Source organism: Dromaius novaehollandiae, chromosome 3, assembly GCF_036370855.1.
Source record: "Dromaius novaehollandiae isolate bDroNov1 chromosome 3, bDroNov1.hap1, whole genome shotgun sequence".
NCBI classification, from domain to species: Eukaryota; Metazoa; Chordata; class Aves; order Casuariiformes; family Dromaiidae; genus Dromaius; species Dromaius novaehollandiae.
This window is the reverse complement of record NC_088100.1, coordinates 125,680,106-125,693,905: the sequence shown is the minus strand read 5'-3', so window position 1 is coordinate 125,693,905 and position 13,800 is coordinate 125,680,106. Positions and strand designations below refer to the sequence as shown.

General features: G+C 41.4%; 1 long non-coding RNA gene across 3 annotated transcripts in view; it reads right to left on the bottom strand.

Annotated features, from left to right (window-relative positions):
• Positions 1-2,460: 2,460 nt before the first annotated feature.
• LOC135327967 (uncharacterized) overlaps positions 2,461-13,800 on the bottom strand; it is a 134,950-nt gene continuing 123,610 nt past the window's right edge. For all 3 annotated transcript variants that reach the window (XR_010388661.1, XR_010388662.1, XR_010388663.1), the window contains one exon: positions 2,461-13,298. This is a non-coding gene — a long non-coding RNA (uncharacterized LOC135327967). The remainder of the gene's footprint in view (positions 13,299-13,800) is intronic.

Sequence of the window (13,800 nt, the reverse complement as noted above, 5' to 3'; positions counted from 1 at the left end):
CAGTGAGGTAAATGAAGGCAAGTTTACTTGATCCCAAATACCAAGTCTATTGTTTCTGCAGCACTTGGAAAATTCATATATATGTGTGTGTGTTTATATTTATGTATTTATATACAAATAAAAACTCTGAACTCTCCCTCAACCCAACATGATTCTAAAAATAATCATTTTGTTTTTCCTTAGACAGCCCCGCACGTAATTCTGAAACTAGGCTATTTTCCGCTTCTTTTCCTGTTATCCTTCTTCAAAATGATACCTATTAAACTGATGAAGGTCCTAGATTGTAATGACTGCCTCACAGAAAAAGAAAATTTTCCCTTATTGCTTGCAATGGGGATTCAGCTGTCACCCCTGAGTCCCAGTTACTGCTTTCTTCCCTCTTTGCAGCCCCCTCCTTCCTGTGGGAAGAACCTGGTGTCTATTCATCGCATTTTATTACTTACTGTTGTGCTCCTCAGAGCCCACTTTAGGAGATGGAGCCTCACTTTTTTAAGGATCTAAATTTTCATTATGTTGTAGGAAGTTGCAGACAATTTTTAAAAGCATTTCCATGCAGGCTTAATTGGGTGTGCAAATTGCAAGTGTAATTACAATTGTGTAGGAAGCTCTATGCAAATAGTTTGGCTATTTGCAGGCATAATTATCCAGCTTGCCTTCACGAGAATAGCAACTGTGTGTTGCAACAAATCTGTTGTCAAACTGTTTTCTAAATAGCTTATTCCAGTGCTCCTAACCTTTATCACTATGGAGCAGCAAGAAAAAACCTCTTGAACGGGATCCACGGATGCAGTGTGCCTTGCTGGGAGAGTCTACGGAAAATCTCAGTCTAATCAAAAACTGATAAGAAGCACACTGCCTTCCGAGGCAAAAAAATGCTGAAGAGGCTCCAGAGCTTTTTGTGCACCAAGCCCTGAGCTTGCCGAAGGTGCTCTCTGCCCACAGGAGGCCCCAGCTGGGTGGGCTGGGGCGGGAGGCTGGAGCAGTCCGTGCACTCACCCCAAATCACCATTTACCTGGAAACCTCCCGTTTTTGCTGTTCTGCCTCACTATGATGGCAGAATGACTCCTCACACAGAGAACTACTCTACAGTTTGCTGGCGAAAAGGAAAGTTTTGCTGCATCCCAGAGAGTCTGGAGGCGCCTTCGAGGAAGGTGGGTCTCCAAGCCCTGTGGACTGTCTCAAAGGCAGAGAGGTAAATACGAGGGTATGGGAACACACCGGCTGAAGATACAAAACAAAAACCTCTTTTGCAAGCAAAAAAGCAGTGATATTTCTGTTTCTGTATATCTTTTACACTCAATAGATTCTAAAATCATCCAGGAATGTGCTTGCACAATTTTTCTAATGCTTTTGCACACCAACAATTTTTAACTGATGATTTGTAATTCAAATGAAAGAAAACAGCAGCTTGGCGATACCTGGAACTGGGAATGAATTCTTCGCTACAGTGAAGCCACAGAAAGTTTTGCTAACAATTTTCATGGAACTGAAATGTTGCTCCAGATTTTTTTAGTTGGTAGCAAACTTTCTACTGGGTTAAGCACACAGTCTCATATCCAAGCACTGCCTCACAAGCATCCTCTTGGAATAAAACTTTTTCTGTTCAGACTCATGTCTGGATTAAATTTATCAAGCAAATCGATTATGTACTGCAAATGCTGACGTAACCATAGCTATAATGCACAGCAGCAGTTATAATATGTCTCTTGCTCCCACTTTACTGTCTGATTAACATTGTGCAATAATGCAGGTTTCAACACTACCGCCTTTTCTTGTCAATCTAGAGTATTTCCAGACTGACCAGCCTCCTTCCTTTTAAACTCTACTTCTACATTTATGCTCCAAACAAGTAATTCCCTAGTGTTCAAAACACAATAATAGACATAAAGAGCATATATGGTTTTAAGCAGGGCTAGACAAAAGTTCCTGCCAATACTGGACTGAAGGAAGCTGTTTTTTCACAAAAAAATCATCCTGTAAACAAACAAATCCTGTACAACAACAACAAAAGTCCCTCTCTGTTCTCCCAGAATCTCAAGGTTTGCAGAGCATAGCTGTTGTCCATGGAAGATGTTTTATTTGCATCAGAAATTGAGTGGGATTTGAGCATCCTCCAAATTTGAAGCTCAACCCCTCCCCCCCCAAACCAACCCAAACCCCAAATCAGTGATTCAAGGACTGTCTGTTTTCAGTTCCCAGGCAGATTTTTAGCCATTATTTTAAAATTTTCAGCTAATCATTTTTAGTAATGAGTTAAAAAAAAATATTCTGGCTGAATTCTATCGAACTCAATTTAGAAATTGAGCAATATAGTAACAATAAAGTAATACAGAAACTTGTTTGAGTGTAGCCATTGATTCCTGATAATATTTATAAATTAATAGAATTTGCTAAAACTTTAAGCACCATTTATAACTGTACTCCAGATTAAAAAGACAGTCTAGCAAGATGACAAGATAGTTTATGACATTTTTTATTGCAAGATTTTTTGCTTTTTCATATATTGTGTTCTAAGAGAAAATTCCCAAGAGCTTTACTCTTTTTCTTCAAGTTTCCTATTCTGTAAGTTCATTTTATTTGACTCTTTTTATGGGTTAATATGCTGTCTGCTTACCTAAGTGGAATACATTTCTTTTCTCTGTGTCTTAATTATGTCTTCTTGAACAAGTACACTAAAGCACTCACAAAAAAAAAAAAAAAAATCTAAGCAGTTTTCAAACTTATTGCATAATATCATCTCTTTGAAACCTCTAGACAGAAGAATATAATTCAAATATGAGGTCTATTAAAGGGGGTAATTACAAAAAAGAAAAAAGATAACATTAGCATGGCTCGATCAGCTCCTTTTCATAAAGCAGCTTGCTCAAAAAGGAATACATCATTTGAAGGAAGGAAAGAAAAAGGGATAAAACAATTTCCAGAAAACAGTAAACATGAAATGACAGGACAGATTTGAGCTTATCAGTGAAAACCCGTGGATGTCATCCTGGGTCTGCTCAACAAATTTCCCCCCTAGATGTCTATGGAACCAGTGGTTCACACAAGATATCTGATAGCAACAAAAAAAGATGACCCCTGTTCAAGGCTTTGAGGTGTTAAGTGGTTTCATGACTGTTTTTTGTCAGTAATGTTAGTGTGGGGAAGCAGGGCTGGCAATTACTTTGAGGAGGCAAAAGGAAAAGAAAGGAGACTGCTTAAATGAAAATGCAAAATATGCAAAGAGGTTCTCTTAGGAAGAGAATGGCCAGAAGAGGGTCCAAGGGGTGTGGGTGCATGGCCGCCGATGAGGATGTGTGTCTCACTTGTCCTGTTAATTAAATGATAGCCCGGCTTTCACCTTAAGACCATGAACATAAGAATTCCTCTTGCATAACCTGGAAGAGGAAACCTTGGAGCAGTGGGAATTTCTTCCTTGGCAGGGTTTTTACCTCCAAATACATACGAAATATGAATACATATTTTCATTTTCATGAAATACATTAATCTGAGATCATCATTTCTTTCCTAGCAATGGATTTATCATGCTCTACTCAGCTGTTTTGCAGAAAAGCACAGTTCTGCTTACTATCCATGTTTTCTTTGTTTCTATAAGCCTTAGATATACCATTATCAAGCCATAATAAAAATAGGAGGAAAAAAACATTCCCGATTGTAGTTTTCATCAGTTAAATCAGAGGATCTAGCTATTGCAAGTTTTAAGAACACTTTGAATATATCTATTCTAAATGTTTATTTTCTGTGGGCCATATTCTGATTTGGTAGTGATGTAAATTTATTGATTTCAATAGATGGATTTCTAATAAAAATAGTGCAATTAGAACCAGGCTTTCTGAGGCCCAAAAAAGTGTTAAAACCTTCAGAGAATGACTAAATGATCCATTATGTTTTGGCAACTGCAAACTCATTTCCTACCTGCTGTTCGTTTTGTGGTAGCTATGAACCAATTATTTTAGATAATGTAGGAACAGTCCATTTATGAGAATCCATCAAGAAATCATTATTCTACTAGAAGCAATGTGCTGTTTTTTAAGCAGCATTGGAGGGTACAGATTCAAAAATATTTTCTTGCTTTCTTTAGCCTCTTTTTTGTGTGGGGGGAGGGCACAAAGGGCTGGAGGGCTATATTACCCAGAATTTTTATTGACCAGTGGTTGGGTCTAAAATACAGTGGGATCAAGAGCCTGAAAGTCCTGGCACTGAAGCACCAGCTCAGCTGTTCAGCAGCAGCTTGAAGTGGGGCGTTTACTCTGCATCAATACTACTGTCTTGCACAAGGCATACATTCGCCGTTATTGCTGCATGCTGGAAAAAAACTTAACTTTGAAGACCAGATATAGGAAACATATTAAGTCTAAATTGCTACAAAGGGAGGTGCAGCCATGCTCTGCTGCAGCCCAGTCACAATTAGGCTGGGCAGACTAGATTAGTATCTAAATAACAAGGTTGCCAAGGAATGCATGCTGTAATATTTCTTTTGCTGTAATATGCTGTAATAATTCTTTTGAATTATTGGTTTATTGTGATGGATATCTCATAGTGTAATAACAGGATGATATGTGCAGAAATGTCTGGCCATGTTTATAGAGGTGTGCAAAACACAATGCTGCCAAATGGCACCATTTGGCTGTTTCCTAGCCAAATTCCAGCTCTCATTTCAGGTATCTTAGAAAATCTCACCACAATGAATACTTTTCTTTTTTCTAAAAAAAAAAGTGCAGACAGCTTCTTAGTCCCTCCACCTCGCCAAGATATATTTCCTGATCATCTCTACAGTGAATGAACTCATTATAGAGCAGGAACAGGTGTGAATATGACTCCCCAAAATGGAGAGACCACAGACTCCCCAGTGCAGGGTCTACCTACATGTAGACAAACTGAAACATTCAGGAAGCCTAGAGGAGGATTTGGCTATGAAAATCCTCATTCCTTCCCTCTACATTACAGAGGAAACAAGCTTTTAGTAAAGAGACTTTGCAGAGCTTCACTGTGTAAGGGAATTTCTTATAGATCAAAGACTCTAAGATTAATATTTTATCCTCATAATTCAGCCATTTATTAAACTTTAAGTTTTTTTTCCACAAGCTCTGCTTCATTTATGTAAAACAGAGGTCCCAGTCCTACTGTTAACCTGTGAGAGCCAAGCACCATCAGCTGATCAGTGTGATGTTGCATGGGCAACAAGGGCTGGGCATGCTGCAAGACTAGCAGCCCGTCTTTGCTCAGTCTCTGCCAGAAGTATAAAGTACTCATTTCAGGAATTTGAAACTGTTAGCATAGAAATTAATCTATAATTAAAGAAGTTCATGAATTGTCAACGCCTTTCTTTGTTGCACTTCACGCAACCCACTATCCACCGTGTAAAGCATCAAAAGGGTATCAGTTAATTTTCTTTCTGAATATACCATTTGTGACAGTTTTACTTAAGACAAGAATTAACCTTTACCATTATGATTATAAGGGAGATGACCTGACCCGAGATGACCTGATCCACAGTAGTTCTCAAAACATCTTTCTGCAAGAAAGATTAACTCCCATTAAGACCTCATTGCCCAGATCCATTCTTTCTAGAAAGATGTAACTCTAATTGATTTTACTGCTTCAGTCTGATTCATCTCTTTAAATCAAAATATCTCCCTGGTAATGTGGTGGCTAACGATAAAGTAGATATCTAACCATTTGTTAGCAGAGTGTCTCATGCACATGAAATCGACCATTAAAACTTGTGGTAATAGGTGACAGTACATAAAAAGGAGTGATAGTCATCTTTTCCCCATATCTTCAACATAGACAAAGAATAAGTAAAGCAGAAAATTCTTGCCTCCAAACAAAAATAGACTCTGAAAAAGTGCATTACACAGAAAGTTAGAGAGATTAAAGCTCCTGTTCCTGAAGAAAGCTCAGCACATTGCTGTTATAAAAAGAAAAAAGAAAAAAGTCAGAGAAGGTCTCCTCATTATCACTATTTCTCATTTTTGTTGCAGGAGCTTCTAGAGGCCTCTACCAGAGGTCAGTCAGTTCCTTTGCATTAAGTACTATACGAACACAGTAAATGAGGATTTTTCCCTCAGCTTACAATCCAGTATCCTGATCCAGAGGAAAAACAAGCAAGCAAACAGACACCAGACTTACACATGGGCTTTATTTCACCCATGAGAGAAGTCCTATTAAAACTGTGAACATACCTCTTGTACGTAAAACAAAGCTTGTGGCTTAGACAAAGGTCAAAAGCACATGTTGTTGCACCTGCCTGCTAAAACTGGAGAGGTGCTTATTTAAAACCAGTGAGAGAGCAACCAGATTTGTCCCCTGCTCTCTCCCCTTGTTCCTTCATGCTACTTTCTCTCTTTTCATTAAAAGAACTGAATGATTTAACACTGAAAATGTTTTCACTGTTTTACTCAACATTTATTACTTTAAAGGGCCCTTTCTCCAAACATCACCCTGTAACACTTCCAGCGAAGACAACGGTTTGTCTCAGGCTGCATGACAGTGTTGACTCTGGCACATCTCCCCTCATCCCCAAATGAGTGGGTACAATGAATAATTAGTGATTTTTTTCCCCATACCCTGATATAGGAATCAATACACCTGTTTGCCTCTTGGGGGACCCATTGCTAAACCACGCTAAAACATGACCAGAGACACATCTCCCTGTGCCACTCTGTCTGACACAACGCACCAAGGGCTTTAATCAGCACAAAGAGGCCCTGTCGGAAAACCTCCTGATGGTAAATCAAGTCATGGCAGCAACCCCGTCATTCACTTCCTCTGTTATTAACTAGAAGTTCACTGACCTTTTTTTGGGTTACCCATTCTTGACTCTGCTATTTTAACAGAGGAGTTTGCTGTACCCTTCAGTTCCTGCCAAAAGGAAGCGTACAAGCTGGCCTTTGGATTTGTGCAGTGTATCAGGTACAGCTGAACAAAACACTGCGGTTTGGGACTGTGAGATTTAACTTTGAATGGACTTGATTATGGGGGTCTGCTTCTTGCTAGTGTAAATCCTGAATAAAAGTGAGTATGGCATAAAGCCTCTGTAGAATCACATGGAAACCCAAGTGAACATACGGTAAGAGATAGTCTGAAATTCCTTTCAAATGATTACCTGTTCATAATCGTCTCTGAGCTGCTCGTTGCCTCCAAGCTCTGGGGACCCAGCTGCACAGAGTCAACATTGGTACTCCAGATGACTTTCACTTAGCAGTCACTTCTCACTCCTTCCTACCAGCCTGGCAGCAGGTTGCTTTTGCTGCAGCTGCCAGACAGATGCAAAGGGAACCAGGTCCCACCTCTCTAGAGCTCTTTTTTATTCCAGAAATTATGGGCCTCTAAGAGACTGTAATCTGTATCTTGCATTCAGGTTGGTATCTGAAAGAAAGGGCAGGCGATGAAAGTGCAGCTACATGTATGGCAATTAACTTAACTGCTATAAGACTGAACTACCTAGCTTCTAGGGACATCTGAAGGGAGGCACCATTTCCTTTTCTCCGGGTATAGTAGTTTCTGTAAAGCTCTTTTTGCGGTCTGGATTTTCCTTGAAACTTCTCCATTGGGCTGTTTTGACCATTCAGTGGTGGTTGTCTCCAGACAGCCTCAGAAGTTGTTACAGCTTGATGCTTTGCCACCCCGAGGAGCCACCGCTGGTTGGCCAGGCACAGACCTTCCCAGCCGGCGAAACCTTGCAACTCGAAGCAAACGAAACCAAACAACCCTCTTTGCGGGGGCAGAAAGCCCAGCACACAGAGGAAGGAGATCCCCTACTTATTTCAAAGCAGCTAATAGCTCTTCTGCTTGGGCGCTCAGCTAGGCTATGAAAGACTGTGGTTCAAGTCTCTTTTCCGACAGAGAGTCAATTATTTATACAAAGTGGCAGGAGAGCGACAGATCACCTGCGAGCAGGTCAGCAGGACGCTCACCTGGATGGTGGGCACCGAGGTCGGCACGGTAGGGCTGAATACCGGTCTCCCGCGCTGCAGCTGCGTGCCCTCCTCCTTTAGTCCCCTGGCTGCACCGAGAGGTTTTAACAGCACATGCGGGGGTACCGCCGCTGTTGTCAGCTTTGACAACTCATGTTTTTCCAGAATGATTTTCTCAGAAAAGGCAAATCACATTCAATCAGGTACAAGCCACAGCAAGCAGCCCCTCAAGGGCAGCCTTGTAAGCTTTTAATATGAACCAAACACATAACCCCCTATAGGCTTTTTACTCTCGTGGAAATATGGACTCTTTCTTTCAAATGTCTGCAAAAACAGGGCTAATATATTAATCCCTGTACTGCCTCAGAAAGCACAGATTTTAGTTTGAAGAAATACACAGTGTTTCCTCTTACATTTCTTTCTCCTCTAGTAAATTGGTTATTTTAACAGAAATAGAAACAATTTAGATCAACCTGCATATTCTCTTTTCCTTTCATCAAAAGTGTCTTCTCAGTTCTTTTCTATCAGATGCTTTGTGCTGTGTCTTGCATCAGAGGGTGGAAATGCTTATACTAAAAATAAGGTACCCGATCTGCACACGGCTGTTGTGGACAACGTGGACGGCACTCTGCATGAACGTGCCGAGACAAGCAGCGGGTTCAAGCTCTGCCTTCGCCAGGGCCAGCCCCTCGTCTGCCAGGAGCCACACGAGCCACAGGTCGCAGAGGTCGCTGAGCGGGGAGAGATGGGCACTGGTAGGGGGGTCCATCCACAGTTCCAGGCACCACAAGGGGATGAACCTGGGCCAGGGTCCATCTGGGAGCCCGACATGAGCAGCAGGAGATGGGGCTGGACATGAAGCTACAACATCCAAGGTCCATCCAAGAGACAGGGCTGCTGACAACCTACCTACAACACGGGTCGAAGGTCTATGCAGGTCTAACAGGGCTGTGGTGGAGCTCGGGCATGGCTGGGCACCCAGGTCCAGGTGCAGCTCCCGGGCCGTGGGCAGACGGTGCATCCCAGGTGAGGCTGGGCAGGGCAACAGAGGGCTATTGGTGCCCCATCACCGACATCACCCACAGTTCTGCTGGGGTTTGATAAGAAATCAAAGCCAAACACTTGTTAGGGATTCCCTTCTGAATTCATTGTCTGTACACATAGATACAAATAGAACAAGAAATTAAAATTTACTTAGGACATTTCCCCCCAACTCCTTTCCTCCTTTTAATAGCTTTTGCCTTTACTTTAATAAAATAAAAGTAAAGGTCCTTACTACTTTTCTCCAGGCAGACTTCATTTTCTGCGGATATGAATTAACTGTGCTTGCAGGAAAGTTCTTTGATGAATACAGGTTGTTTAAAGGACACAGTTACTGCTGAAGAAATCATATAAAATTTGAAAACTGTTTTTGTGCCAATTAAGAGACAGCATTTCTACTGTTCCGAACAGCAGCAGACTTCTGGTGCTTTTTCCAAATGCTAGTGTTTCAGTAACAACCTTTCTCTCTGCAGAAAGAGGTAAGGAAATCAAGTGCAGTGAGGCATATATGTTACCACTGCTTTGTGGTGCATTCAGCACAAGATTTATAGCACTTTCAATGTGTGAATTCAGCCCAGGTCAGCAACAAAAAATTCCCAAGTTTATTTGGTTTGAAGAGCTCCCTGTTGAGCCTCACGAACAAGTGAACAATCCTGGTTTGTAGCCCGTTAGGAAGAAGGGCTCTGCAAGTAGAATATGTTACATAAATGCCATGGATAAAAGCACGGATGCTAAAAGGGAGAAGAGAGATAGTTCAAGACTTCTTTTGGAGTTGGCCAGATTTCATTTTTTAGTAGCAAAAGAAATTTTCTCAAAGCTGAAATGTTTCACTCAACACTCCCCAGTTTCCCCAGGGTCAAGGCCACTTTGCTGAAGAAGGTTACAGGCCAGGTATCTAGAGCTCTCTACTAAGAAGTAAGAGATTCTAGCTCAAATGGCTACCAGATTCTGAATGGTGGGGTTTTTTTAATCTTGGGTCATTTTGGTGTAGGCAGAACAATCTGCCTCTCCACTCAGCACCCTGAACACTGGGGTAGAAAGATTGTGACAGTCAGATTCTTAGATTAATTTTTCTTACTTTCATGTAGGATCGCTTGACCCAAACAGCGCTTACCAAATCCAAAGGCTTAGACTGTCACCTGAAAACAGACATTAGAAAGTTTATTTTCAGCCCAGTGCAGAACAAAAACCAAGGGCTGGGACCCAGCAATACCCGCAAAACAAAAATGTTCCTTCCTGGTTTTAGTCTCTTTGGGCACGTGCTGGGCTCTTTCCCAGTGCTGGTGGTGCAAGTTGATTTGTATCATTCTGTAGAAGTGCTAAATTCAGCTGTTGGCAGAGCAATGAGAGCAACGTAATTTCTCAGGAAATCTTCACCCCCAAACTGTTATGTGGAACGCTGGGAAGCTAATGCAACATCTGGAGCACAAATGTGTTAACCTCAGGCCTATCACTGATGCAGCTCAGCACTGCCTCACCAGCTGGCATTTCGTCAGGCTGCTGCCCTTCCCAGGCAGAAGCAACTACGCTTACTGCTAAGATGCAAATGTACGTATTGGGTATCGCTGGACATATCCAAAAGCAGCTTTCTATAAATTCTGCAGATCATCGCTCAAGATAAGCAGCAGGGAAGAAACTTTTGTTTTTGAAAGAAGTCAGAGTACCTCACACTACTTCAGCTGTGAGATAAATTATACTTGGTCCTACATCATTTCTGAATACGGCGCTTGGGCACCCAGCTCAATAAATATTGCCATTTTGTGAGAATGCTACACTCAGTCCATTTGGGCCTCAAAGTAGAGACATCACCATCGCTTTAGCTTGCAGAGATGAATACAATGATTGTGTGACTCATTTAGACAGTGGTACAGAGCAACCTCTGAATTTGGCCCCTGCTGTCAGGACTTCGTGTGCTAGTGTCTTTTTATTTCAGGAAGAACACTCCTCATAAATCAGTTCTCCCCTAAAGGACTTGGGGAAAATACAATATTATCTCAATTAAACAAAAGTGTTTTTCTGCAGATCTATCACTGCAAATGGAACAGAATGACAGCTAGATCAATGTACATCCTGTAATTCAGAAAATGTATTCAAAAATGTTTCGTCTAGATTAAAACCCTATTCCTCCAGCCAGCGTCACTTTCAGTTTATCACGGGGAAAAAGCAGGGGGTTGCAACTAATTCCCACTGATTAGGCAGCCATGCTCTATTCTCTTTGTTTATCTTGCACCAACAATGTTGGGTATCTGATCCAAACGTTCACTGGAATGCTACACAAAATGTTGGTGTGTTGATAAATGCCTGTTTTCTTCCTTCTCAGCACGTCATTCTACTACAAACATGGGTGAAAGAGAAGATAAACATATACAACATGATTTCTGAGAGCAGGTGGATGGATAATTCTCAACACAGATTTTAAACCCCTGTCGCATTTTAATGTGTCATTATAGTAATGGGAGATTTATGCTAGCAATACTTGCTGTTTTTTTGCCAAAAGCACACACTGGCTAAATTGAGACTATTGATGTAGTGCTCTCATCATTTAAGGTGCATTAGAAACTACAAGAAAAGAAATGTGGGGAGGGACATTGGGATGCTATTAGCGAGTTGCATATGAAATCAAATGGGAAATGAACAAAACTCCATCTCATCCTAGCATAAAACTTCCGTCTCTCTGCATGAAAATAAAATCCTTCTTCTTCAATTTGCACATTGTATGCTAGTAATTTGCACAGCACCAAGTGGTGTTATTCATTCAACATGGTTAATATTATTTATAGCATTTTGAAAAAGGCTATTTAATTGCCCACAGACATCATAATCTGTATATTAAATATCCCCAAGATGGAGACCTGAACAGCATGAAGAGTGTAAATCTCTCCTGATGGGCTGTGCTGTAAAGATCCTGGTAGTCTACAGACACAAGGAGATTTGGAGTCCAACTGCATTTCAGACTGTGTGAGAAGCAAGTTTAGACATTACATAGTAACAGTATAGCTGGCTGGAAATTTTTAACATTTTTTCCTCACAGGACAAAGTGCTAAATGTTTCTTTCTGTTAAAAAAAAAATCAAAACATAAATAATTTCAACAGATACCAGCAACCAGTTTAGATCTCTCTAAACGAACAAAAGAAGTTGAAATTTTTTGAGTTTCTGGCAAAAAGACACATGAACAAAGCAAGCAAGAAGGAAGGAGGGAAGGAACGAATGAACGAATGAGAGAATATCAATTCTTTAGCAGTAGATAAGCAATATCAAAACCTATTGTTCTGTTGTTTGACAGCTCTAGAGATCTTAGTGCCACTCCAGTCTCACAATAGCAACAGATATGCTCTAGTTCTCTACGTGATACTTTCAAATGACCTAAGAGGAGCATGTGCTCTTAGCTACAAATAGGCAATAAGAATCATTATGTTTTATCTTCTTTTTCCTGTATTGTATTCACACATGATACTTTCTCACAAATTAAGAAAGCCACGGTGTTAATGGGAGAGGAGGTACTAAGTGCTTTGGAGCTGAGGAGCTTCAGTACTGTATCTGCCATATGAGAGGCACTTCCTTTCTGATATATTTTGCTACACAAAAAAGCTTTCATGAGAGAGTAAGAGACAAAGAAGGATACCTCAAAAATTTGCTCTCTACCACAAGCATTACCTTCTCCAAATAAAATCAGGACTTTGGCAATCATTATGATAGGTCAAAGCCACCTATGAGAGCTGGTGTCAGAGCAACAAAGGCAAATTTTGTAAAATTTGCATTCTGGCCTAAACAAGCTGAATATGATTTTAAAGTGTACATTGCAATTCATCTGGTGGATGGTCTAGCGAGAGGAAGAACGACCTCGTTGCTTCAGCACTGAACTTGGCTCAGGAGACCTGTTTTTAGTTCACACCTCAATCTCAGACGATAAAACGGTGGACATGACATGTGCCCTCTTTTTCCAGCTGCAGCAAGAGATTACTGCTTCAGTACTTCGTACTGGTGTGAAAAGACAGAATTCATTAACCTTTGTGCGTTTGCAGACACTGTGATCATGAAGGTCACATATAAATTACACTATGTGGGTAACTAGCTATTCAAGCAGTTTAGTCTGAGAGTTAACACACCATGAAATAGGCTAGTTAAAATCAGCAGCCGGTATCAGATCCCCTGCTTCCTTCACAAGCTGGACGAATGGCCCATCTCTCTTCTGCCCAAGTTTCTTGCGGTGCCTCCAGAGAGACAGGTACGCCGAGAGCAGCCACACGGCCCTGCCACGCAGGTGGTTTGCCGTCAAGGTGTCGACGTCAAGGCGGTGCTGCGTAGCTGCACGGGTGGCTCGCTACCGCATAGCTCGCACCTAGAAGCAAAAGATGGTGCTCACAGGGTCCCTTTTTCTTCCCTTCCTCAGCAAATCTGTGACTTTTTACTGCTGCGGCGTGACCTGCAGGGCGAGGGGGCAGTGGGACGCACAGCTAGCTGAGACGCACAGCCCTCCCAAGAGCAGCTGGGGCTGGGAGCCAGAGAAAAGCTCCAAATTTTTTTACGCACTGATTTTCCCCTGCCTCACCCCCTGTCTATTTTGCACTGCAAAACTAAAACTAGGAGAGAGACGTGTTTTACAGTTAGATAAACGATTTCAACCAATCTGAAATGGACTGCTCCTGTTTCAAGCACTTAAAAATAAAGGCCATGAAGGGTGAAACTACTCCAAGGTTAAAGTGTCCTCTTTGCTGCTCGCCTCAGAGGAGGTTTGGAAGGAAGGCGTGCAGCCAGGGCATCAGGGAGGTAAAACTTTTGGGTTCCAGCTTCAGAAAGTATCTAAATTTGATTTATTATCAAAAGTGAAAGAAACTGAGCTA